Genomic DNA, 26,859 nt, shown 5'->3' on the forward strand with positions numbered 1-26,859 from the left:
CCCTCAACCGGGGCCAGGGTGGAGAAGACGACAATCTGGAGGAGTGAAATTCTTCACTCCGAGAGGTGAAATCCTTTCCCCACAGCTACACAACTTCATCCTGGACCGCTTTTCTAAATTCCCTTAAATCCTTTTCAGAATCGGGAGTCCATTGAAGTTCTCGCAACAGAATAACAATGAGAGCATTAATTTGATCAGAATATCAGGTAACACCAAACTGCTCTATTGAACCCCAAAGCAGCATATGAACCCCACTCTGTTCAAATCTTCACTGCCTTGGTGCAAACACTGCTAAAGTTGTCCAGTTTAATTTTGAAGTCAATAATCCTGGGAAGTCCATCTGGGGACAGTGTTAATGAGGCTGAGTTGGGGGAGAGAACCTTCAGCTCAGTCCACAGAAGCCGATATTCATGTCTGCCGATGATGTGTGATGGACCCGGTGGAAGGGTAATAGGTGGGAATTAGGACAGAGAAACCGAGGGTTGTGGAATTGCGGCACGGAATGTGCAAACAACTGAACATATCAATAAAAAATATTGCAATTAATTAAATTGTGATCGTCTGGATGAGATGCTCACTACTTGCGTAAGCACATCGTGTCGGTCAAAATAGAGACCGTGGCAGTGCATGGGCTCAAGTGTGTAAAGCGTCTAACCTCAGACTGAGTTGGTTCACACAACTGCGCAATCAACAGAGGAGAGAGCGTAGTAAAGCCAGACGTCGTAAAAAATCATCCTAAAACAGGCAATTTTTATGTGATTATTAGAAACTCTTGCACAGAAACACAAGGAATCTTGGCCAGAACTGTGGTTCAGCCGGTGTCATTTACAAGAAGAAAAAAAAAATCCAATGATATCAATTTACGTATGGGACCAGAGATAGACACATCAGGAAGTTTACAAAGTTCTCATGTTTCTGTCACCCCTGTAATTGTGTTTTCTCATCCGTATCCAGACAATAAAGCCACACAGTTTGGTAAATCTCTGCAAACTTGTTGTTCATGTTGTTTGCCGAGGGATCAGCCGCGGCAGCGAGATACACACCCCTGTTTCCGAAAACGAAACTGATGCTCTCCCTGATTATTGAAGAACATCATTCTTGTGACTGTCACATTCTCTAAAGTAACTCTTACAACCATCAATTTCCTACGCTCCATATCTCAACAGAATACATTGAATGGAAACCCCGCACACTCCCAGCAGGTTTCACACACACTGGGAAACCCCACGCACCCTTGGTAGGGTCCTCACACATTGTGAAACCACATGCACCGCTGGCGCGGTCCTGACACTCTGTGAGACCCCTCACATCTCTGAGCGGATCCTGACACACTGCGAGAATCCTGGAAAGTTCCTGAGCCACTGTGCCTTCTTTCCTACAGGCTCAACCTGGTAATTACCTTTCCCGGTGTCTTCCGTAAGGTCTCCTGAGTCCCTCTGCTCCTCTGATGTTTGAACCTTCTCCTCATTTTGTTATTCGTCCACAATATTGTTCTTTTACCAAAAATGAAATCTCACAATTTCCCCAGAACCGTATTCCAATTGCCACTTCTTGCTCTTTCTTCCAGTGTTATCTTGTTAAGCAGACTCATGTGGCGTCTTAGGAAACGCCTTCTGCAGTGCAACTAAATGACATCTATTTCCTTTCCTTTGTCCACCATGCTTGGAACTGTCTCTAAGAAACCATGCTGGCTGTGACTTATTTTATCATTAGTCTCCAAGTACCTTGAAAACTAATCCTTAAGAACAGACTCCAACACTTTCCCAGCCACTGAGGTGTAGCTAACTGGCCTATAATTTCTTTCTTTTGCCTCCCTCCCTTCTTTACATTTTTAGCAGCCTTTTTGAAACAGAAACATCGAACACCTACAGCACAATACAGGCTCTTCGGCCCAAGACGCTCTACCGAAAATGTCCTTACCATAGAAATCCCATGGAGTTACCCATAGCCCTCTATTGTTCGAAGCTCCATGTACCTGCCCAGGAGTCTCTTAAAAGACCCTATCATATCCGCCTCCACCACCGTTGTCAGCAGCCCATTCCACACACTCACCACTCTCTGCTTAAACAAACGCTTACCCCTAATATCCCCTCTGTACCTATTTCCAAGCACCTTAAAGCTGTGCCCTCTCTTGTTAGCATTTTTAGCCCTGGGTAAAAAAAAGCCTCTGACTATCCACACAATCAATGCCTCTCATCATCTTAAACACCTCCTTTGTTAGATTTTAAAAGCTTTCCAGTAATCCAACTTCCCACTCACTTTTGCTGCCTTTTATGTCCTGTCCTTAGCTTCCCTTGTCAGCCGCGGTTCCCTACCCCTGCTGTCTGAGAACATACTCCTCTGAGGGGAATTTCTATCCTCAGGCTTGTGAACTATTCCCAGAAACTCCAGTCATATCTGCTCTGCTGTCCTCCGCGCCAGTGCCCTTCTCCAATCCTCTGGTGCAAGCTCCTATCTCATGCTTCAGAAATTACTTTCATTCCATTGCGATACAGACACCTGTGAGTTATGCTTCTCCCTCTCAAACTGCAGTATGCATTCAATTATATTATGAACACTGCCTACTCAGTGTCCCTTTAGGTTAATAATGTGTGATTTATTACACAACACCAAATCTAAGATAGCCTTTCCGAAAGAAGGCACAAACGCAAGCTGCTCTAAAAAGCCATCTCGTAGGCATACAAAAATTCCTTCTCTTGCGATTCGACATCAACCTAATTTTCCTAAGCCCCTTGCATATTGAAACCCCGATTACAATTGTGTCATTACCCTTATTAAATTCATTTCCCAGCCTCGTCTGCGATTTCATCCCCACATCGGCTACTATATGAGGGCCTGAATCGGTTTCCCAGAATGGATTTTTAACCATTGCAATTTATTAACTCCATCCACAAAAACTCAAAACTCTCTGACCGTAAGACACCTCTTTCTAAAGATGTAATTCCATCTCCTACCAACAGAAAAACTTCGCCACATAAGCATTCCTGTCTGTCCTTTCGATACAAAGTTTGTCTTTTGAGATTAAGTTCCCAACTATGGTCTTCTTTCAACCATGACACAGTGATGCCTACATTCTCATACCGACCGATCTCTAATTGCGCCATGAGTTCATCCACCTTATTCTGAATGCAACCTGTAATGAATACTTCACTTTCAATCCTGCATTCTTCGCCCTTTTGAAATTCGCCTCTGGGGTACAATTTAAATATTGTTCTAACTGTATTTGTACCCAGTCTGCACTTGACGTTCTTTACATTCATGTTACACCAATCATCTACTTGTAAACCTGCTGGCTCGTCCTCAGCTCTATCATACTCTTTCCCATCCTCCTGCTATATTAGTTTAAACCATTTCCAACAGCTTGAGTAAATCCGTTACTAGAATATTGGTACCCTTTGGATGTAAGTTCAACCTATCCATTTACAGAGGTCTCAGCTGTCCCAAAAGAAGTCTCAATCGTCCAGAAGTCTGAATCTCTGCCCCAGCTCCAAATCTTCAGCCATGCATTTATCTGCCACCCCAATGGATTCTTGCCCTGACTGTCGGGTGGCATAGGCTGCAATCCGGATATAACTAACATTGAGGTCCTGCCTCTCAGATTACTTCCTTCCCAACTCCCTGTATACCTTTTTCAGGTCCTGATACACTGGGGAAGCACCACACACCAGTGTCATGGTCCTGACACACAGTGAGACCCCACACATCCCGGACAGATTTCTGACACACTGTGAGTCCCCATACAACCTGACAGAGTTGTGAGACCGCACAAACTGCTGGAAGGTTTCTGACACACTGTCAGACCCCGGACATCGTTGGCAGGCTCCTGACACGCTGTGAGACCCTACACAACTCTGATACGGTCCTGTCACACTGTCAGACCGTACACATCCTTTCGCAGGGTCCTGACACACTCTGAGACTATTAAGGAGGATTTTAATAGATTTGGCAGGGGGATGGGAACCGGACTGCTAGGGCTGAGGAAGGGGGAAACAGTAATAAATAAATCAAAGGTAGCACACATAGAAATTATAGAAATAACAGGCAGGGAATAATGCCTAATCACAGCCAGCGGCATGAGTTACAGGGCAATACTGGAATGAACGTGTTGTATTTGAATGCTTACGAAATTAATTGGGCGATCTTGAAAGTCAAATATAAAGTGTTAAATATGACAACACACACAAAATGTTGGTGGAACACAACAGGCCAAGCAGCATCTATAAGGTGCCTCGGTCCGAAACGTAGACAGTGCTTCTCCTTACAGATGCTGCCTGGCCTGCTGTGTTCCACCAGCATTTTGTGTGTGTTGTTTGAATTTACAGCATCTGCAGATTCCCTCATGTTTGTATTGTAAATATGACGTTGTATGGCTAAATGATGGCTGCCTTTGCGAGCTAAACGTCCAAGGATATACAGTGTATTGGGAAGAAAGGTTAGTATGCAGAGTGGGTGGCGTGGCGCTGTGTATAAGAAATGATATCAAATCATTAGAGTGAGATGGCATAGGATTAGAAGGCGTAGAGTCTCCATGGGCTGAGTTAAGATATGGCAAGAGGTAAAAGGACCCGAATGGCAGTTGTATACATGCCTCTAAACAGCAGCTTGATATGGATTACAAATTACAGGAAGAATTAGAAAAAGCGTTTCAACAAGGCAATGTCATGCTAATAATTAGTGATTTTAACATGTAAGTGGATTGGCAAAACTAGGTCATGACTGGACCTCCAGAGAGATCTTGTAGAATGTCTAAGGGATGGCATATTTTAGAATAGCTTGTTGTTGAGCCCACTAGGGGATCGGCTGTGCCGAACTGGGTGTTGTGTGATCCGGAGAAGATGAGAGATTAAGATTAAGGAACCCTTAGGGAACAGTGAGCACAATATGATCGAGTTCACTTTGAAATCTGAGAGGGAAAACATAAAATCCAATGTGTCGGTATTTCAGTGCAATAAAGGAAATTAGAAAGGCATCAGAGGGGTTCTGACCGAAGTTGACTGGGAAGGGGCATTTGCAGGAAAATGGCAGAGCTGCAATGGGTCAAGTTTCTGAGAATAAAAAAAGAGGGAAGTGCAAGACGGCTATATTCCAAACCGGAAGAAATTTTCAAAGGGAAGAAGGACACCACCGTGGCAGCCAAGTGAAGTCAGAGCCAAAGTAAAAGCAAAAGAGCGGGCATGCAAGGAAGCCAGAGCTGGTAGGAAGATAGAGGGTTGGAGAGTTTTTAAAAACTTGCAGATGCAAACTGAGAAGGTCATTTGGAGGGAAAAGATAAATTAGGAGAGGAAGCTGGCGGCTAATATCAAATAAGATACAAAAAGACATTTTAAATGCATTAAGGGTAAAAGGGAGTTGAGGGTAGATATAGAAAAAAAAAACAAAATGACGCTGGAGATATTGTAATGAGAGATGAAGAGATGGCAGTGGAACTGAGTGCGTATTTTGCATCAGTCTTCACAGTGGAAAACGTCTGCAGTATACCGGGCATTCAAGAGCGTCAGGGAAGTGAAGTCTGTGCAGTGAAAATTACGACTAAGCAGGTGCTCAGGAAGCTTATGGGTCTCAGTGTGGATAAATCTCCTGGACCTGATGGAATGCACCCTCGGGTACTGAAAGAAGCAACTGGAGTGATTGCGGAGGCATTAACGATGATCTTTCAGGAAATGATAAATTCTGGCATTGTAGCGGATGAGTGGCACTTTGAAAATGTTTCTTCTCTATTTAAGAAGGGTGGGCGGAAGCATAAAGGTAACTATACACCTGTTACCCTGGCATCAGTGGATGGGAAGTTTTTGGAATTGATTGTTACGGATGTGATTACGGAGTACCTGGAGACACATGACAAGATTGGCCAACGCCAGCATGGTTTCCTGAAAGGGGATTCTTGCCTGAGAAACCCACTGTAAATCTTTCGGGAAATTACAAGCCGGGTAGAGAAAGGAGATGCAGTAGATATAGTGTACTTGGGTTTTCAGAAGACAAGCCGGTTAGAGAATTACAAGCCGGGTAGAGAAAGGAGATGCAGTAGATATAGAGTACTTGGGTTTTCAGAAGACAAGCCGGGTAGAGAATTACAAGCCGGGTAGAGAAAGGTGATGCAGTAGATATAGAGTACTTGGGTTTTCAGAAGACAAACCGGGTAGAGAATTACAAGCCGGGTAGAGAAAGGAGATGCAGTAGATATAGAGTACTTGGGTTTTCAGAAGACAAGCCGGGTAGAGAATTACAAGCCGGGTAGAGAAAGGAGATGCAGTAGATATAGAGTACTTGGGTTTTCAGAAGACAAGCCGGGTAGAGAATTACAAGCCGGGTAGAGAAAGGAGATGCAGTAGATATAGTGTACTTGGGTTTTCAGAAGACAAGCCGGGTAGAGAATTACAAGCCGGGTAGAGAAAGGAGATGCAGTAGATATAGTGTACTTGGGTTTTCAGAAGACCTTTTGCAAGGTGCCGCACATGAGGCTGTTTATCAAGGTAAAAGCTCATAGAATTACAGGGGATTTACGACCGTTGGTGGAGCATTGGCTGATCGGCAGAAAACAGAGAGTGGGAATAAAGGAATCCTATTCTGCCTGGCTGCCGGTTACCAGTGAAGTTCCAAAGGGTTCGGTGTTGGGACCGCTGCGTTTTAGATATACGTCAATGATTTGAACTACGGTATGAATGGATTTGTGGCTAAATATTCCGATGTTACAGAGTGGTGGAGGAGCGTGTAGTGTTGAGGACACAAAGAGTCTGCAGAGAAACCTAGATAATTTAGGGGAATGGGCAAAGAAGTGGCAAATGAATGACAGTGCTGGAAAGTGTATGGTCATGCATTTTGGTGGGAAAAAATAAATAGGCAAACTATTATTTAGATGGAGAGAGAATTCAAAACGCAGAGATGTAAAGGGTCTTTTGAGTCCTTGTGGAGGATATCCTAAAGGATAACTTCCAGGTCGGTGGTTAATAAGGTGAATGCAATGTTGGCATTCATTTCCAGAGGTATAGAATGTATCTGATGTTGAGGCTCTGTAAGGCACTCGTGAGACCACACTGAGAGTATTGTATGCAGTTCTGGACTCCTTATTTCAGAATGGATATCCTGACATTTGAGAGGGTTCAGAGGAGATTCATGAGAATGATTCCAGGAATGAAAGGGTTACTGTATTTGGAACGTCTAGCAGCTGTTGCGCTGTATTTCCTGGAGTTCGAGAGAATACGTGGGAATCTCATAGAATCATTCCAAATGTTAAAATGCCTGAACAGATGAGATATGGCATAATTATTTCACATGTTACGGGATTCTAGGACAAGAGGGCACGACATCAGGATTGAAGGACGTCCTTTTAGAACTGAGATGCGGAAAAATTTCTTTCATCAGAGGGTGGCAAATCCGTGGAATTTGTTGCCACGAGCGGTTGTGGAGGCCAAGTAATTGGACGTATTTAGATATAGGTTCTTGATCAGCCAGGTCATCAAAGAGTATGGGGTGAAGACAGGGGAGTGAGGCGAACTGGAAGAATCGGATCAGCCCATGATTGAATGGCGGAACGGACTCGATAGGCCGAATGGCCTAACCCTGTTCCTATTAACTGTGATCTTAGGAGACCACACAAATCCTTGGCAGGTTCATGACACACTGTGATACCCAACTCAATTCTGGCAGGGTCGTAACACACTCTGAGACCCCACACACCCCTGACAGGATTGCAACACACTGTGAGACCACACACCTCCCAGGTAGAGTGCTGACATTCTGAGATCCTGCACACTGCTGACAGGCCCGTCAAACTCTGTGAAACCCTGGACATACTTGGCTACAGTCCTAACATACTGTTACATACATGTCCTTTTAAATGTGTGTGTGCAGCTGTACTGTAGCTGTTGCCATATTTCATCCAGACCCTCTCTTACATTGACATCTGCCTTCCCCTAACTCAGGATCTCAATACTCGGAATATCGCCATCCATTTCCATAACTGAGACAGATGGGCTCTATGTCCAGACTGCTGCCCCACTGACTCTCCAAACACCAGTCCAGCTACACCATCTCCTGCCTAGATGGCCCAAAAAAGATACGGGTTAGGTTAATAAACCTCATTGTAAGCCCGGCAGGGCCGGGTCGAATAACATGATGCGATGGTTGGATCTGAAGTGTTTGGTTCAGTGGAGAGAGTGTTATGGGTCAGGTAGTTGGACCTTGAGAGAGGATCAGCACATGGAAGTGTGATGTTGTCGCCTTTATGAAGACTTGATTGAGAGAGACAGAACTGGCAGCTCCATATTACATTTCCGATATTTCAGATATATTTGAGGGCGAGGTAGAGTGGTTGGGGAGGTTTAATAACTGATCTGAGGAATTTCATAGCTGCACTCAGGGAGGGTATACTGGGGAGTTAAAGCACTGAGGAAATATCGGGAGAGCTCAACAATAAGTCAGATACAATCATGGATGGATTTTTACTAAACATCCCCCAGGAGATAGAGAATCGGATGGTTGGGAAATTCTGGAAAGATGCGAAAGCAGTAAGTTAGTTGTAGAAGTTAACTTTAACTCCCTCTGTGTGCTGATGACCTAACACACTCTGCGCCGTGTGTCCTCACTGCAGGAATACTTTAGGAATCTCCGATGGTGGGACGTGTTTTGGGAATATTGTGTTTAATGGCCAATCTGGAGGAGAGGTCATACTGCAGTTGGTATTGGGAAGTAAACCTACAAGATGCTCGGTTTCGGTGGGAGAGCCTTTGGGAAAGTGAACACAACTCCTGTTCTCACATGGTTATCTATAAGGAGAGGTCTACAGTTTATGCGGTCTGCATGTGAGAAATTTAAATTGGAGGAAGGCAGATTAAATGGCAAATGTTTAGATTGGGAGTAGCTGTTATTGGGCAAATTCGCATCTGGCTTCTGAGGTCGATTAAATATCAGATGATCAGAATTGGGACTGGGATTAAAGTGGATTAAAACCACCGATGGCAACGCCTATGGATCTTGACGAGAGATGTTATAAATTTAGTCCGAAGGTGAGAGATGAGGTTTATGACATTGAAATGAGACATTCAGATTTGGAGAATGAAGAGGTGTGTCAAATAACCCATTAGTTGCAGATGCGGACGGGGAAATATCAGATGGAGTTTGATCCAGAGAAGTGCGAGTTATTGCAATTTAGGAGATCAAATGCACAGGGGAGGTGTAGAGTAAAGGTCATGACCCTAACATCATTCCTGTCTGGAGTGATTTTGATGTCCTTGTCCATAGCTCTCTGAATGCGAATCTTTATGTGGCAGTTGTATAAAACCTAGGTTTCGCTGCACTTGGTGCATTGGTGCAACTCGGTCCCCCATCACAGGGAAGTGTGAAAGCCTTAGGGGGTTCTGAATTGATATGCTACTCATATCCCAGATTGAGGGCATTAACGTTAAGGAGTGTGCAGATAATCTTGGATTATTTTATATGAAGCGTAAAGGGTTGAAGGGAGACCATATATTGTGTTATCAAATTGAGAGGTGAAGATAGAGTGTTTCGGTGTAGGTATATCAGATAATAGAGGTTATTGATTTGGGTTGAGATGGGGGAAAGCTATATAGTGCATTTTCTTTTTACACAGAGTAGGGGGTATCTGTACTATGCTGCCAGGGGTGGTCATGCAGACAGATGTTCTTATTTTTAGCCAAACAATATAACATTCAGGGAATGAGAGGAATAATTACGACTGGAGGCAGGTGAGGTGAGTTTAATGTGTCATCATGCTGGCACCAACGCCGTGGGCCGAAGGGCCTGTTCCTGTTCTATTCTATGTTCTCTGCAGGTCCTGTGACCGCTGAAATCCTATACCACCTTCCACCAAATGTCCACAGTCTCTGCTCTCTTCTTCACCTCCCGACCTGTAATCAGCATGGTTTTCAAACTTGTATTTAAAGTCACAGACCAGTAGCTTCCCCCCTTTCTCCCCTTTCCACAGACGCTGTCTGACGTGGACTCACATCTACATTCCCGTCCTTCTACAGCTGTGCTGAAGAGGGCGGGTCAACATGCTGCGTAACTGGCGGTCAGGAATGCTGTAGAACGGGTAGTCAAAAGTGCCCAACGCATCACCGGGACACCCAGCCTAACTTCCATCAGGGACCTGTGCACAAAATGAGTCGGAAAAGGGCCAGAAGCATCAGTAAGGATCCCACCTATCCTGCGTATGGGTTGTTTGCCCATCTCCCATGAGGGAGGAGCTATGTAACATCCACAGCGGGACCACCAGACCCAAAACCATTTACTGTCCTCAAGCTGTGAGACTGATCAACACCTCCAATGAGAAAACCACCCCTGGATAACTGATAACACCCATCCCACCACCAGCACGATGTTAACATTTCTGTCAGAAACACCAGCGGCCAGAGTGACTCTTGTATCGTATATATTTATATTTATTGTGTTTTGCATTGCGTTTATCTGAGTTTTTGTTGTGCTACATCAGATCCGGAATAACAATTATTTCCTTCTCCTTTCAACTTGTGTATTTTGTATCGTCAATCCGTTGAGTATATGCAACACATGCTCGGCATACTCGAGACTGTAGAACTGCTGCCTCAAACCATTTTCTGTCGGAACTCAGTGAGCTGAACAGCATCTGCGGTGATGGAAGGGGGTGATGGATTGTCTGCGTTTTGTGTCATATTGCTGATTGTCTCATTCTCCTGAACAAGACATTTCCATTTTCTCCCCCAATCACCAACCCGCTGTGCACGTACTGATCAGCAAAACTAATTCTTCGTACTTTGAATCAGTGATGTTCGAAAGGGCAGCTGTGATTCCCGGACCTGTACCTTTGACAGAATGTCCACTACCCTTTTCTCCATCGCCATACGCCGCATCAACACTGGGCTTTGAAAGTACTTCCACAAGAACAATAATAGCTGTTACTGTAGTGGGAGTTTGTCCAGTACAGGACAGTCGGGGGATAATAAACTACCAGGGAAATTATCACCTACACAGTAAAGTTAATTGTGAAACGTAATGATCTGAAGTTTATCTATACCGCGCCTTCCTGTCCAGTTCGGGATTTTTTTTTTATTATTGCATTCACTTTACTGCACGACCATCCATTGATAAATTTAATTAATGAAATAGCTTTGAGCTAACTCTTTTGTGCTTAAATACTGAGTTCTGAGTTGAGGCAACTAAGATTTTGTCCACTGTCTGTTCCCATGCAAGATGCTCAACAGAAACACAAGGAGACTCTGCGGGCACAATCCTGATGAGGGAGAAGGTGAAGGTTTTCCAGCTGGTTGATCGATACGCTGAGCTCACGGTCATTTCTACTGTTCGAGATCGGAGACTGGTGGAACATGAGCTGCTGGCAAGTGGCAGAGTCCACGAGGAGTGGAGACAGAAACATCTCCAGGGAAAGCTGGAAAAACTCCGGACTGATCAGTTGTTCCAGAGCAGCTTTTCCCGGAGTAAATCCAAACCTGGAATGTCTGCAGCAGTGGCCGGTGTCCCGGGGATCGGGAAAACAACAATGATACAAAAGATTGTTTATGACTGGGCCACTGGGAAAATATACCAAAAGTTCCAGTTTGTCTTCAATTTCAAATTCCGGGATTTAAACTCCATTAACTGCAGAATAAACCTGAGGGAACTGATTCTGGATCAGTATCCTTACTTTGGGAATATCCTGAGAGAGATCTGGAAGAACCCAGAGGGATTGCTGTTTATATTCGATGGTTTGGATGAATTCAAGCACAGAATCGATTTTGCTGACAGTCGGAGAGATACAGAACCAAAGCGCCAGTGCCCAGATCCCGAGTGGTGGTGTGAAGTGTCTGACATAGTGTACAATTTAATCCAGGGCAAGCTGCTCCCAGGGTGTTCAGTGCTGGTGACTACCCGCCCCACTGCGTTATATTTATTGGAAAAGGCAGAGATCAATGTCTGTGCTGAAATCCTGGGATTTGCTGGTGAGGAACGGAAGGAATATTTCATCAGGTATTTTGAAGATCAGACTGTAGCAGCAGCTGTTTTCAAACACGTGATGGAGAATGAGATCCTGTACACCACGAGCTACAACCCCTCATACTGCTGGATCCTCGCTCTGACACTGGGCCCCTTCTTCGCACAAAGAGTCAGGGACCCGCAGCGAGTTCCCAAGACCATCACACAACTATATTGCTACTATATTTACAACATCCTGAAAAACCACGGCCGGGAGATTGAGAGCCCCCGTGATGTGTTACTCAGGGTTGGTCAGATGGCCTTCAGAGGAGTGTTCGAGAAGAAGATTGTGTTTACAGATGGAGATTTGATCAACTACAATCTGCAGCCTTCCCAGTTCCTGTCCGGGTTCCTGATGGAGCTTTTGGAGAGAGAAGATTCTGCCCGGAGCGTGGTGTACACATTCCCACACCTCACCATCCAAGAGTTTGTAGCTGCTGTCGCACAATTCCTGAATCCACATCCTGGGGATATCCTGAAATTCCTCACTGAAGCCCACAACACGACTGATGGGCGATTTGAGGTATTTCTCCGTTTTGTTGCTGGTCTCTCCAACCCAATGACAGCTCGGGGCCTGGTGGAGTTTCTGGGCCCATTTCCTCATCTAACAACCTGCCGGGTGATTGACTGGGTGAAGGAGGAGGTTAAACGCCAGAGTGGAAACCCGAGGAATGAAGGTGGTAAAAGGAGCCTCCTGAACACATTGCACTACCTGTTTGAGTCTCAGAATCGTGAACTGGCTCAGGCCGCAATAGGATCTGTGGAAACACTGTCATTCAGTGGAATGACACTGACCCCGGTTGACTGCGCGGTCCTGTCTCATGTCATCGGACTCTGTGATACAATGAAACATCTCGATCTGGAGGACTGCCACATCCAATGTGAAGGAATCCAGCGGCTGGGACCCGGGATGCACAAGTGCCAGAAGTTGAGGTAACTTTATTCATTTCTCACTCTGAACAGGATGCCAAATCACATCAAATACCTATTACCTTCTTCCTCTTGTCCCGTTGTGTTGTTTCAATGTAAATTAATTTGGGTAAAACTGTGGGATTTCTCTTTCCCATTTCCCTTCCTCCTGCAGGATCTCTCTTCCCCATCCCCTTCCTCCTGTGGGATATCACTTCCTTATTTCCCTTCGTCCTGTGGGATCCCTCTTCCCCATCCTACTTCCTCCTGCGGAATCTTTTTACCCCATCCGCCTCACGCCAGTGGGATCTATCTTCCCCATCATCATACCCCCAGTAGGATCGCTCTTCCCCTCTCTCTTCCTCCTGAGGAATTTGACGGATTTGTCTTCTCCATTGCCCTTCCTCCTGTGGGACTTCTCTACCCGATTCCCTTCCTGCTGTGGGATCTCTCTTCACCATCCCCCTTCCTTCTGCAGGTTCTGTCTTCCCCATCCCTTCTCCTCAAGCGGGTTCTCTTCCACCATCTCCCATTGACACTTTCCCATTCACTGTGAGACTTCCGTCCTATCCTTCAACCCTGACCCCCTCACATCTGAGGGACATTCTGGTTAGTCATCTGGAAATGGGACAGAACCTGTGGAGTTTGCAGGGTCACACCGACAGACTAAGTTACTGACATTCGGTGAATACCCTGGAAATGGGACAGAACCTGTGGAGTTTGCAGGGTCACACCGACAGACTAAGTTACTGACATTCGGTGAATACCCTGGAAGTGGACAGTGAGGGACCTTGACAGTGATGGCAACTCCGATCCGTGATTTCCTGAAGGGTTTAATATTTCTTGAAATATCCGTGTGAGCGAAATTCCCTCAGACCCACGGTTTGAATCACTTTGTTCATCAAATTGTCTGTTTGTGTTTAGACTTGGGCGGAATGACCTGGGAGATTCAGGAGTGAAAATGGTGTCTGCGGCTTTGGGGAACCCGGCGTGTAAAATACAGAAATTGCAGTAAGTACCAGACTGTGGGAGATTGTGTTTACAGTCACTGGGTGTCTGACACTGAACATTAATGTGATCAGTAACTGTGTTACTGATAAACACTGGGGATTTATACGGTCTCCAGTCTCTCTGCGTCCTTCACCCTCACTCTCTCTCATTGCCAGGCTGGAGTTTGTCGGTCTCACAGATTCTGGTGCTGAGGATCTCGCCTCCGCTCTCAGTACAAACCCATCACTGACGGGGCTGTTCCTTAGTCGTAATGAACTGGGAGATTCAGGAGTGAAACTGGTGTCTGCGGCTCTGAGGAACACGGAGTGTAAAATACAGAAACTGTGGTAAGTCCCAGACTGTGGGAGATTGTGTTTACATTCACTGGGTGCCTGATACAAAACATTTGCATGGATATTGGGTGCAAGTTGAATAGGGAGTTAACATTGGCATCTGGCAAAGCTAATGTCGCAGTAGTTATGGGGGATTTCAACATGCAGGTGAACTGGAAGAATCAGGTTGGTGCTGGACCCCAGGATTGGGAGTTTGTAGAGTGCCTACGGGATGCATTCTTGGAACAGCTTGTACGAGAGCCGACCAGGGACAAGGCTATTCTGGATTTAGTCTTGTGTAATGAAAAGGATTTGATAAGCGATCTTGAAGTAAAGGAGCCATTAGGAGGTAGTGATCATAATATGATAAGCTTTTATCTACAGTTTGAGAAGGATAAGGGCAGATCGGAGGTGTCAGTGTTGCAGTTGAACAGAGGAAACTATGGAGCCATGAGGGAGGAGCTGGCCAAAGTTAACTGGACGGATATCCTAGCAGAAAAGACAGTGGAACAGCAATGGCAGGTATTCTTGTGAATAATGCACAAGGTGCAAATCAGTACATCCCCCGGAGAAGGAAGGATTCAAAGGGGGGAAAGGGGCCACAGTGGTTGACAAAGGATGTCAGAGATTGCATAGCATTAAAAAAAGGAAATATGACAGAGTTAAGGAGAGTGGGAGGACAGATGATTGGGAAATTTTTAAGGAACAACAGAACTTAACTAAAAAGGCAATACTGGGAGAAAAAAAAAGAGAGGTCCGAACGCAAGCTAGCCAGCAATATAAAGGAGGATAGCAAAAGCTTTTTTAGGTATGTGAAGAGAAAGAAGATAGTTAAGAACAATGTTGGGCCCTTGAAGAATAAGTTGTGTGAAATTGTTCTGGGAAACAGAGAAATAGCAGAAGAATTTAATAAGATCTTTAGATCCGCCTTCACGAGGGAAGACACAAGCAATCTCCCAGAAGTAAGGATGGGCCAAGGACATCGGGTAACAGAGGAAATGAAACAGATTGACATTCGGAAGGAAACGGTGATGAGTAGACTGATGGGACTGAAGGCTGACAAATCCCCAGGTCCAGATGGCCTGCATCCTAGGGTACTAAAGGAGGTGGCCCCGGAAATTGCGGATGCATTGGTAATCATTTTCCAATGTTCTTTAGATTCAGGATCAGTTCCTGAGTATTGGAGAATGGCTAATGTTATCCCACTTTTTAAGAAAGGAGGGAGGGAGAAAACAGAGAACTATCGTCCTGTCAGCCTAACATCAGTAGTTGGGAAGATGCTAGAGTCCATTATTAAAGATGAGATAGTGGCATATCTAGGTAGCATGATAGGATTGGGTCGAGCCAGCATGGATTTACCAAGGGCAAATCATGCTTGACTAATCTATTGGACTTTTTCGAGGATGTAAACAGGAAGTTAGACAAGGGAGATCCAGTGGATGTAGTGTACCTCGATTTTCAGAAGGCATTTGATAAGGTCCCACATAGTAGATTGGTGGGTAAAATCAGAGCTCATGGCAGTGGGGGAAAGATATTGACATGGATAGAAAACTGGTTGGCCGATAGAAAACAAAGGGTAACGGTGAATGTGTGTTTCTCGGAATGGCAGGTGGTGACTAGTGGGGTGCCACAGGGCTCAGTATTGGGACCACAGCTGTTTACGATTTACATCAATGATTTAGATGAAGGCATTGAGAATAACATCAGCAAGTTTGCTGATGATGCTAAGCTGGGTGGCAGTGTGACATGTGATGAGGATGTTAGGTGAATTCAGGGTGACTTGGATAGGCTGGGTGAGTGGGCAGATACTTGGCAGATGACGTTAAATGTGAATAAGTGTGAGGTTATCCACTTTGGGAGTAAGAACAGGAAGGCAGATTATTATCTGAGCGGTGTAGAGTTAGGTAAGGGAGAAATACAAAGAGATCTAGGAGTCCTTGTTCATCAGTCACTGAAGGTGAATGAGCTAGTGCAGCAGGCAGTGAAGAAGGCTAATGGAATGTTGGCTTTTATTACAAAGGGAATTGAGTACAAGAGCAAGGAAATCCTTTTGCATTTGTATAGGGCCCTGGTGAGACCACACCTGGAGTATTGTACACGGTTTTGGTCTCCAGGGTTAAGGAAGGACATCCTGGCTGTAGAGGAAGTGCAGCGTAGATTCACGAGGTTAATTCCTGGGATGTCCGGACTGTCTTACGCAGAGAGGTTAGAGGGACTGGGCTTGTACACGCTGGAATTAAGGAGATTGAGAGGGGATCTGATTGCAACATATAAGGTTATTAAAGTATTGGACAAGATAGAGGCAGGAAATATGTTCCAGATGCTGGGAGATTCCAGTACCAGAGGGCATGGTTTGAGAATAAGGGGTAGGTCATTTAGGACGGAGTTAAGGAAAAACTTCTTCTCCCAGAGGGTTGTGGGGGTCTGGAATGCACTGCCTCGGAAGGCAGTGGAGGCAAATTCTCTGGATGCTTTCAAGAAGGAGCTAGATAGGTATCTTATGCATAGGGGAATCATGAGACATGGGAACAAGGCAGGAACCGGGTATTGATAGTAGATGATCAGCCATGATCTCAGAATGGCGGTGCAACCTCGAAGGGCCGAATGGTCTACTTCTGCACCTATTGTCTATTGTCTATTAATATGATCAGTAATTTTGTTATTGATAAACGCTGGGGATTTGTACCTTCTCCTATCTCTCTGTGTCCTTCACCCTCACTCTCTCATCCCCAGGCTGGACAATGTCGGTCTCACAGATTCTGGTGCTGAGGATCTCGTCTCCGCTCTCATTACAACCCCATCACTGACAGGGCTGAACCTGAGTCGTAATAAACTGGGAGATTTCGGAGTGAAACTGGTGTTTACGTATCTGAGGAACCTGGAGTGTCAAATACACAAATTGGTGTAAGTACCAGTCCGTGGGAGATTGTGCTTACAGTCACTGGGTGTCTGACACTGAACGTTAATGTGATCAGTAATTGTGTTACTGATAAAAACTGGGAATTTGTACCGTCTCCTGTCTCTCTGTGTCCTTTACCCTCACTCTCTCTCATCCCCAGGCTGGACAATGTCGGTCTCACAGATTCTGGTGCAGAGAATGTCATCTCCGCTCTCAATACAAACCGATCACTAACGGAGCTGAACCTGGGTTACAACCCGCTCACAGACCGATCTGTCCCCGCTCTCCGCCGCCTCATACGGACCCTCCCGAGTCTGGAGCGAATCAGGTGAGTGATTGTGTTAATGTTCAATGTGATAAAATATCAGCGGATCCGCGGGTTTTCTGGTGATTTTTGTCCGTGAGTGTTGATGAAACATTAACCCCAGTCCCCTGTATTCTTCTATCTGTTTCAGGTTGTACGGGAATCGGTTCAGTCGTACCGGGAAGAAGGAACTGAGATCTCTGCAGGAACTCAGACCCAGTCTGACAGTGTATCTCTGAACAACTGAATGTGTGAACATCCCCGCCTGTGGGATGGCGACATTTTAGCTGATTCTACGCCCTTCTCTTTAACTCCTGCCCTTACCTTTAATGGCTGCGCTCCAGGTTGAATTCCCAGCCGTTCTAACGGAACCTTCTCCATTCTCTTGCTCTGTGACATCGGTAGCGGACCCGCAGTGACGCATTTCCACCTGTTGTCCAGCGATGCATCTTCCGCCAGATGTGCGGGTTCGAAAATCCCACACATGAGACCCCGGGAATTGCACAGGCAGGAAGACATCGGGGGCGGGGACTCAGTCTAGGACCCCAGTGTCCCGGAGTGGAATGAGCCGGGGAGAGAATCTTTTTGCTCCCTTTGCTGAGGACGGTGCCTTCGGACGTCTGGCCGATATAATGATGTTAAATTGACAAATATCTCCGAAATGACCCTGGATCTGTAGCGATCCCGGAAACGGGCCTGGAGTGTGATGTTAGAATTATCGGTAACCCGATGTAGAGTGACGGTGAGAAACGGGAATGATTATTCAAACTGTCACTCGTTGCCGTCGCGCAGTTAATTGTGTCTGACTGTGAGTGAGTCGGGAGCAGCTTATTGATTTCCGGAAGTCAGCAGCTCACATATTGCTTAATGCACATTTGTCACGATGAAATCAATAAACTGCTGTGACTTCCTGTCTTGTTGTTGAACTTGAGTTTGTTTGAGGTTTCTGCTGCTCGACGCACCCTGTGCACTGTAACAGTGGGTCGGAGCTCCTCACACTGACACAGTAGTGTCTTGGTTCCAGGCTGAGGGAGGTCGGACCTACAGAGACTGGGCGCCCGGGATCTCATCTCCACCTAACCTCTTCCTGGCTAACCGTCCCCCTCCTGCACCCTGCAGGCAGTAAGAATCGACTAGAATATCAGACGCGAGTCACTGAGGTCCCGAGAACGAGACGGATGGAGGATAGAATACCGGCGCGAAACACGGAGCGAATTTCCCCACCCACCGCCCCTTGCACACTCCCGCGGTCAGACAGAGCGTGAAGCTCCCTCCACACCCTCCCATCACACAGTTCCGGTTGACAATCAAATTTGACTTCTACGGTGGAGAAGTAGCGCAGGGTGAAATCGAAGATGAGGATAATTTTGCTAAAACGAGATCCCACCCATTGGCGTTCTCTCTCACCGTTCGCACTCCCATCAGGACGCCGTCTCTTCAAGTCCACTCACACAGGCCTCGCCCTCAATCAAACCATATAACCATATAACAATTACAGCACGGAAACAGGCCACCTCGGCCCTTCTAGTCCGAGTCAAACCCTTACTCTCACCTAATCCCACTGACCCGCACTCAGCCCATAACCCACCATTCCTTTCCTGTCCATATATCTATCCAATTTTGCTTTGAATGATCTGCGCCTGCCACTTCTGCTGGAAGCTCGTTCTACACAGCTACCACTCTCCGAGTAAAGAAATTCCCCCTCATGTTACACTTAGTCTTTTGCCCCCTCAGTCTCCACTCATGTCCTTTTGTTTGAAACTCCTTTACTCTCAATGGAAAAAAAACTGTCCACGTCTACTCTATATATCCCCTCATAATTTTAAATACCTCAATCAAGTCCCCCCTCAGGCTTCTATGCTCCAAAGGATAAATAACTAACTAATCTTTCCCTGAAACTTAGGTGCTGAAACCCAGGTAAAATTCTAGTAAATCTTCTCTGTGCTCCCTCTATTTTGTTGACATCTTTCCTATAATTCGGTGACCAGAACTGTATACAATACTCCAAATTCGGCCTTACCAAAGCCTTGTACAATTTTAACATTACATTCCAACTCCTATACTAAATGCTCTGATTTATAAAGGCCAACATACCAAAAGCTTTCTTCACCACCCTATCCACATAAGATTCCAGCTTCAGGGAACAATGCACCATTATTCCTAGAACTCTCTCTTCTACAGCATTCTTCAATGCCCTACCATATACCATGTATGTCCGATTTGGATTATTCCTTCCAAAATGTAGCACCTCACACAGATCAGCATTAAACGCCATCTGCCATCGCTCGGCCCATTCTTCTAACTGGCGTAATCTCTCTGCAAACCGACTTCGTTATCCACAACGCCACCTACCTTAGTATCATCTGCATACTTACTAATCCAATTTACCACTCCATCATCCAGGTCATTAATATATATGGAAAATAACGTTGGAACCAGTACAGACCCCTGAGATACACCACTAGTCACCGGCCTCCAACCTGACAAACATTTATCCACCAGTACTGTCTGGAATCTCTCCCATCCAGCCACCGTTGAATCCATTTTACTACTTCAATATTAATACCTAACGATTGAACCTTCCTAACTAACCTTCCGTGCGGAACCTTGTCAAAGGCCTTACTAAAGACAACATCCACTGCTTTACCCTTGTCAACTTTCTTTGCAACTTCAAAAATTCAATAAAGTTTGTCGAACATGACCTTCCACGCACAAATCCATGTTGACTGTTCCTAATCAGAACCTGTCTATCCAGATAATCATATATACCATCTTTAAGAATACTTTCCATTAGTTTATCCACCATGACGTCAAACTGACCCGCTCAGTGTAGCCGCAGTCTTTCAAGACTTCTCCGAAAAACTGACAACGCCAGATCATGAGAGAGTCAAACCTCAGATAACGATCAGCGTGCGTTGGCTTCCTGCAAACTTCAGCGGAACGATGTCCGTTTTCTTTGATAAGTGCTGTACTGTCTCAAACCGCAAGCTCTTGTTTTCGACTTCCTCAGGTGCAAATTAGGTGTAGATTTGAGAGAGAGACAAGAGCGAGGGAGAGAGAGACTGAGAGGAGCTGTTCATTTCACACGGGGTGGGGGTGTCTCGCTCGCTTCGATTGATGTTGGGTGTTTGTCCCTGGGGCCGTGGTTTCTAGCGCACAGAGGGTCTGAGGGTCTGAATCCCCGGTGATGAGCAGAGCAGTGGGAGGGTCAGACGATCAGACCAGGAACGAATCGCGGGTGGCTAATGGAGTGGACAATAGAGGCTCTGCATGAATGTCACATATCCATCTGTGGTTCAGTCCTTCTTCACTCCTGTCATCCTCCAAGAATTCCTTTCTTCCACTCTTTTCTGCCTCCATTTCTTTTCACACTCCATCGTCCACATCTCTGTCAAACGTCCCTTCACTGCATCGGTCCTCCCTGCCTGTAGCGCTCTCTCTTCCCTCTCATGCGCTTCGCCCGCTACTTGTCCGTTTCTCTCTCTCTCCCCTTTCATTCCACCGTCAGCTTGCCCTCTGCTTTCTCCCTCTCTCCCCTAAATTCTCGGAAAATACCCCACACTTGCCGCACTCCCTATACATTCACTTCCACAGCTCGACCACTTTCACTCCCCTCCCACCTCTCTGTCCACTGTCACCTACTCTCTCTCCGAACACCGCCAACGTTCGTTCATTCACCTTTCCTCCTCTTTCACCGCCCACTCACTACTCCTTCCCCCAACACTCCATCTGTCGAGACATGCGCACTCACACCTTTAATCTCTCTCCTCCCTCGCACTTCCTTCCCCTGCTGTCGGCCCTTGATCTGGTGTTTGTTGGTGTCGGTGAACACGGGTTCTTTTTTCAACGGTCACTTCCCGTTTTGAGCTCAGAAACGCAGAGGATCCTCGACAGGATGGACGACAGCGAGACTTACGTGAATGTGAAGTTCACCAAAACGGACTCACGGTCTCGTTCCCAAGGTGAGTGGGGCAGAGAGACGGAGGAAGGGAGTCTCAGTCTGTGTTTGACCCCGGGACTGTGTGATAGGACGGTTTGGAGGGAGATTCATTCTGTAGCTGACCCCAGGAGTGTGTGTTGGGACAGTTGGAAGGGAGATTCACTCTGTGTCTGAACCCGGGAGTGTGTGATAGGTCGGTGCGGAGGGAGATTAACTCTGTGTCTGACCCCGGGAGTGTGTGATTGGACGGTGTTAAGGGAGATTCACTTTGTGTCTGTGTGTCCTTGTAAACCTTCTCTGCTCTCTTTGAACATTATTAATATCCTTCCTGTAATTCGGTGACCAAAACTGCACACAATTCTCCAAATTCGGCTTCACAGATGCCTTATACAACCTCACAATAAAATTGTAACTCTTCTACTCAATGATTTATAAAGGCCAATGTACCAAAACCCCTCTTTACTACCCTTTCTTATATTTGACGCCACTTTTTGGGAATTTTTCTATCTGTATTCCGAGATCCCTCTCTTCTACTGCATTCCTCATTCTCCTACCACTTACCTTGTATGTTCTACCTTGTTTTTTTCTTCCAAAGTGCAATACCTCACACTTGTAGTAAACGCAATCTGCAAACACGAGACAATTTGAAGTTGTATTGAAAAGTGAGGGAGGCTTTCAAAACTTGCAGAGGGATCTGAACCAGCAGGAAAATTGTCAGACGGAGTTTATGCAACACACACAGACTGCTGGTGGAACGCGGGAGGCCAGGCAGCATCTATAAGGAGAAGCACTGTTGACGGTACAGGCCGTCCGTCCCGACGAAGGGTCTCTCAGTGCTTCTCCTTATAGATGCTGTCTGGCCTCCCGCGTTCCACCAACAGTCTGTGTGTGTTGCGTAAACGATGTCTGCCAATTTTTCAGCTGGTTCAGATCCCTCTGCAAGTTTTGAAAGCCTCCCTCACTGTCCACTACAACTTCAATCCTGGTATCATCAGCAAATTTGCAGTTGCAATCACCACATTATCATCCAGATCATTGATGACAAATAACCATGGTCCCAGTACCGATCCCTGTGGCACACCACTAGTCACAGGCCTCTACTCAGAGGAGCAATCCTCCACTACCACTCTCTGACTTCCCCCACTGAGCCAATGTCTAAACCAATTTAGCACCTCACCATGTATACCTAGCGACTGAATCTTCCTAACTAACCTCCCATGTGGCACCTTGTCAAAGGCCTCACTGAAGTCCATGTAGCCAACATCCACTCCCTTCCCTTCATCAACCTGCCTGGCTGTGCGACCTTGTCAAATGCCTCACTGAAGTCCATGTCGCGAACATCCACTCCCTTCCCGTCATCACCCTGCCTGGCTGTGGGACCTTGTCAAAGGCCTCACTGAAGTCCATGTAGCCAACATCCACTCACATCGCTTCATCAACCTGCCTGGCTGCCTCCTCAAAAAGGAATCTGATAGATTTGTTAATCATGGCATCCCACTCGGAAAGTCATGTTGACTCTCCCTGATATGTCCCTGTTGATCCAAATATTTGTAGATCCTATATCTTAGGACCCCTTTCAATAATTTACCTGCTACCGACTTCACCTTTACAGTCCTATAATTTCCCGGACGACTGTTAAAACTTTTTAAAGCAACAGAACAACATGAGATATCCACCAGTCCTCCAAACACTGATGTGTGTGACGGGACGGTGTGGAGGGATATTGACTCTTGTCAGAACCCGTAGTGTGCGATGAGACTGTGTGGAGGGAGATTCACTCTGTGTCTGACCCCGGGAGTGTGTGATGGGACGGTGTGGAGGGAGATTCACTCTGTGTCTGACCCCGGGAGTGTGTGACGGGACGTTGTGGAGGGAGATTCACTCTGATTCTGTTGTTTCACATTCTGTCCCCAGCTGAAGCTGATGCTTTCTGCGTGGAACTTCATGTCAAGACTCTCTGTGAGCCCCGGGTCCGGTCAGATGGGGGTGAGTTTCATTTTTTATCGTTTTGACTCTGTTCAGCTGATGTGTCCCGTCCTGTCGAGAGATCTCGCTCAGTTGACTCCCGTGATTCTCTGTTTGAGAATAGATGGAGGAAACGCGTGAGGAGGTGATGAATGTGAAACTCGGTGTGGACCTTGCGTTGGGGATGAGTGGGGACCTCTGTGAGAGGATCGGTGAGAATGGTGCGCCGTGGGAGGGGCGACATATAGGGTGGGATGAGGAGGGAGTGCATTCGGAATGGTCGGTAAGGATGATGCGCCCTCGCAGGGACGGTATATATGGAGCCTCGTGGGATGGCATGAGAACCAAGTGCTGTGGGTTGGGTCGGTGAGGAGTGATAACATGGGACGGTCCGTGTGGAGGAAGGGACAATGAGGAGCGAGTTCTGCGTGGGAGGGTGGTGCTGGGAAGTAACCTGTGAGCGACGTTTTGGGGTGGTGATGATGGAGGATGGAGAGACGGTGAGGAGAGAGTGCCCTATCAAACTTTATCCACTCTCTCCCTTTTCTAACCCTACTCTGTTTTCACTGTTTCCCCTTCTCTTCGCACTCACTCCTCCAACAGTCTGCTCTCTGCCTCTCTCTCTATCCCTGTTTTCCCTACTGTCTCTCATTACCCCCTTCACCGCCCCCTCTCGCTCTCGTCTCTCCTCTGTCACAGTGACCGTCTCTATCACTCTCGGTCTCCCCCTCGCGCTCTTTCCTCCATTCCCGCTCTCCCTCATCCGTCCTCTTCGACCCCTCCCGATCCTACCACCTCTCTCTATCCTTGTCTTTCCTCTAATCTCCCCTCACGCCTTCCCCTCCTCTCTCCCTCTCCCCGACAGTCTCCCCTCGCTCTTTCACCTGTTTCTCAAATTCTGTTCTTCTCTATTCAGCACCCATCTCCCACTTTTCTATTCCCCTCACTCTCCCTTCTCAATCCCCTTCTCTTTTGCCCTCTCTCACACCTCTCCCTGTCCTCACTGTTTCCGAACCTCTCCCCCTCTATCTCCTCCTCTCTCACCACATGCTCCTTCCCCATTCTTTCTCACGCAACGGCCTGCCCATCGCCCCTATCGCACTCTCCCCCTCTCTGTCCATCTTTCTTCTCCTCTAATTCTCTGTCTCTGTCCTCTTTCTCTCTCCCTCCTCTCCCTCACCCTCTCTCTCGCTGTCTCACCACCCTCTCCCCCTCATTTGCTCCTCTCTTCTCTCTGCCCCTCTCCCTTCTCTCTTTCCCCCTATCCCCTCCACCATTGTCTAACGATCTCTCTCTCTTCCTTATCTACCTGTCCGACTCGCTTACCTAGACCGTCTGAACTCCAACTACTCAGTCATTAACTTTCGGAAAGAGGAACACGTCATCGACGAGTACGAAGATCCTGCCATTGCCTCGGCACCCGGCGGGTTGTCAACCACTGCACAAACAGGTCAGAGTTCGCAGTAATGACGTCATTCTGAAGGGGTCACGTGCCATACTCCCCCGTGTCCAAGTTTCTAATGCATCTGCTTTGACCACTTTCTCTGTCAGCTCATCCCGTAGGCTGACCACAATCTGCGTAACAAACGTTTGTCACTTGGCACCCTAATTAAATCCCTGTCCACACTCACTGGAACGTGTGTGCTCATGTCCTCGATTCTCCATGTTTGATAAAATAACTGTACGCATTCACCGCTCGCAGTTTTATGCAACTCTGTAAGGTCACCCCTACGCTCCAAAGAATAAAGTCCCAACCTGCTCGACCTCTCTCCAGAAATCAGTCCCTCGAGTCCAGAAAACATCCTCGTTCCCTTCCTTCTCTCTCCTCCACTCTTACGTTACCCACCACACCCTCTCTGCCCCTCTACTACCCCATTTACCTCCTCTGCTCGCATCCCGATTCTCCCTCACCACTCTCCTACAAATATTTCCCCATCTATGCCCTTCTTTCTCCACATCTCTCCCACTCTTCCCGTCCGCCCTCTCACCCCTGACCAACACTGAACAAGAGCGGCGTCACTGTGCATCTACAACGTGACCTCCCGACTCATGTACCATCATCTTCCAGAGCAGTGTACCATCTGAGACATTGTTAAAGTCCAGGTAGATTACATCTACTCCCCATGCCTGATCTGTCCTTCCCGAGCAAATTAGCCCGACAACACTCTCTGGGTCTCAGGCCATCCAGTATCTCTTTCCCTTCTCTGTCTTCCACCCTCCCGATCAACACACTCCCTCCGTCCCTCAGCAGTCTATTCTTTCGCCGTCTCTACATAGAAACATAGACATCATACTGCACAATACAGGCCCTTCGGTCAGCAAAGCTGTGCCGAACATGTCCACACTTTAGAAGTATCTAGGCTTTACACATACCCCACTATTTTTCTGAGCCCCATCTAGCCATCCAGGAGCCTCTTAAAAGATCCTATCGCATCCGCCTTCCCCACCGTTTTCGACGGCCCATTCCACGCACTCACCACTCTCTATGTAAAAAACTTACCCCTGACATCTCCTCTCAACCTACTTCCAAACACCTTAAAACTGTGCTCTCCCGTACTGGTTAATTCAGCTCTGGGGAGAAAGCCTCTGTCTATCCACACGATCAATGCCTCTCATTATCTTGTACACCTCTATCATGTCACCTCTCATCTTCTGTCGCTCCAGGGAGAAAAGGCCGTGTTCACTCAACCTATTTTCATGAGACATGCTCTCCATTCCAGTCAACATCCTTTTAATTCTCTCCCCTCCCTCCCCTTCTCTCACTCCGTCTCCTCTCTCTGTCTTTCTCTCTCTATCTATCCTCTCTCCCCTCCTATATATCACCCTGTCCCTCTCTCATACTATTTCCCTCACTGTCTCCCACTGTCCCATTGTCTTCGCACTCTCTGCTCACAGTCATTCCTTCCCGACCCCACCGGTTCTTCCAACCTCTGTCTGCCCTTATGCTTGCCGCTCATCTCCCATGCACGCCTTTCCCTCCTCCTATCCACCTCTACCTCCCTCTCCCCGACGCTCTTGCCTTCGCTCTTTCTGAAATTCTCTTCTCACTCTTCCACATCTCTCTCCAACTGTTTTCCGTATACTCTCCCTTCTCAATCACCCTCGCTTTCGCTCTCTCTCTCTCTCACCTTTCACTGCCCTCTCACTGTTCCCGTCTTTCTTCCCTCTCCCCCCGGCACACTCTACTCTCGTCCTCTGTATCTCACTCTCTCCCCCCTTTCTCACCTCGTTCTCTTTCCCCATTGCTCTCGTATTTTCCCGTCCATTATCCCATCGCTGTCTCTCCGTCCCTATCTATCCTTTCACAGTCTCTCCTCCTCTCTCTCTCCCCTAATCCATTCGACTCGCTCTCTCAGGTCTTCTCTCCCCCTCGCTTACCCCTTTCTTTCTTCTGCTTTCTCTTCACTCTTTCCGCGAATCTCTCTCCCATTCTCTACCCTTATCTGAATCTGTCCCGAATCAATCTGTCCCGAATCCCAGATGGTCTGAACCTCACCTACTCAGAGCTGAACTTTCGGAGAGAAGAACTCCTCATCGAGGAGGACGAGGATCCTCC

General features: G+C 46.9%; 1 long non-coding RNA gene across 1 annotated transcript; it reads left to right on the forward strand.

The window, feature by feature from the left end:
- The first annotated feature begins 17,080 nt into the window (after nucleotides 1-17,080).
- LOC140722170 (uncharacterized) lies at nucleotides 17,081-18,256 on the forward strand. The gene is made up of 3 exons (XR_012097552.1): nucleotides 17,081-17,099; nucleotides 17,255-17,422; nucleotides 17,550-18,256. It is a non-coding gene; the product is annotated as an uncharacterized lncRNA (long non-coding RNA).
- Nucleotides 18,257-26,859: the final 8,603 nt, after the last annotated feature.

This window comes from Hemitrygon akajei, unplaced genomic scaffold (assembly GCF_048418815.1).
Source record: "Hemitrygon akajei unplaced genomic scaffold, sHemAka1.3 Scf000071, whole genome shotgun sequence".
Classification (NCBI taxonomy): domain Eukaryota; kingdom Metazoa; phylum Chordata; class Chondrichthyes; order Myliobatiformes; family Dasyatidae; genus Hemitrygon; species Hemitrygon akajei.